The sequence below is a fragment of the Apium graveolens genome, chromosome 2, assembly GCF_009905375.1.
Source record: "Apium graveolens cultivar Ventura chromosome 2, ASM990537v1, whole genome shotgun sequence".
Taxonomy (NCBI): Eukaryota; Viridiplantae; Streptophyta; class Magnoliopsida; order Apiales; family Apiaceae; genus Apium; species Apium graveolens.
Window position 1 is genome coordinate 315,358,522 of NC_133648.1, and position 651 is coordinate 315,359,172.

The 651-nt window shown below is 44.2% G+C and overlaps 1 non-coding gene across 1 annotated transcript; it reads right to left on the reverse strand.

Moving 5' to 3' along the window:
- Positions 1-232: 232 nt before the first annotated feature.
- Positions 233-339, reverse strand: LOC141709131 (small nucleolar RNA R71). The gene has a single exon (XR_012569723.1). It is a non-coding gene; the product is annotated as a small nucleolar RNA R71 (small nucleolar RNA).
- Between the last annotated feature and the right edge of the window lie 312 nt (positions 340-651).

Consider the following 651-nt stretch of genomic DNA (forward strand, 5'->3'; position numbering starts at 1 on the left):
GGGTTCTCCTACTAAAGACCCCAACATGCACATTAGGGATTTCATCAAGATCTGCGACACCTTCAAGTTTAATGATGTGACTGAAGATGCTATCAAGCTACGACTCTTCCCATTCTCTCTTAGGGACAAGGCTAAGAGCTGGTTACATTCTCTACCACCAGGGTCTATCACTAAATGGGAAGATCTGGCACAAAAGTTTCTCACTAAATTCTTCCCTATGGCGAAGACTGCTGCAATCGGGAATGCTCTTACCCAGTTTGCTCAGCAAATAGGAGAATCTCTGTGTGAGGCGTGGGATTGATATAAGGAGATGCTAAAGAAGTGCCCACACCATGTCATGCCTAATTGGATGATTATTAATTGCTTCTATAATGGATTGGGTGCTACTTCTAGACCCATTTTGGATGCAGCATCAGGAGGAGCCTTGTGGGCTAAAAGCTACGATGAAGCGTATGAACTTATTGAACTGATGGCTGCTAATGAGTACCAGAATCCTTCCCAAAGGTTGACTCTGGGAAAAGTTGCGGGAATTCTGGAGTTGGATGCAGCAACTGCTATCGCTGCCCAACTTAAGGCTTTGACAATGAAGGTGGACTCTTTGGCTAATTATGGAGTTAATCAAATCACCAGTGTCTATGAGCTTTGTGTTGG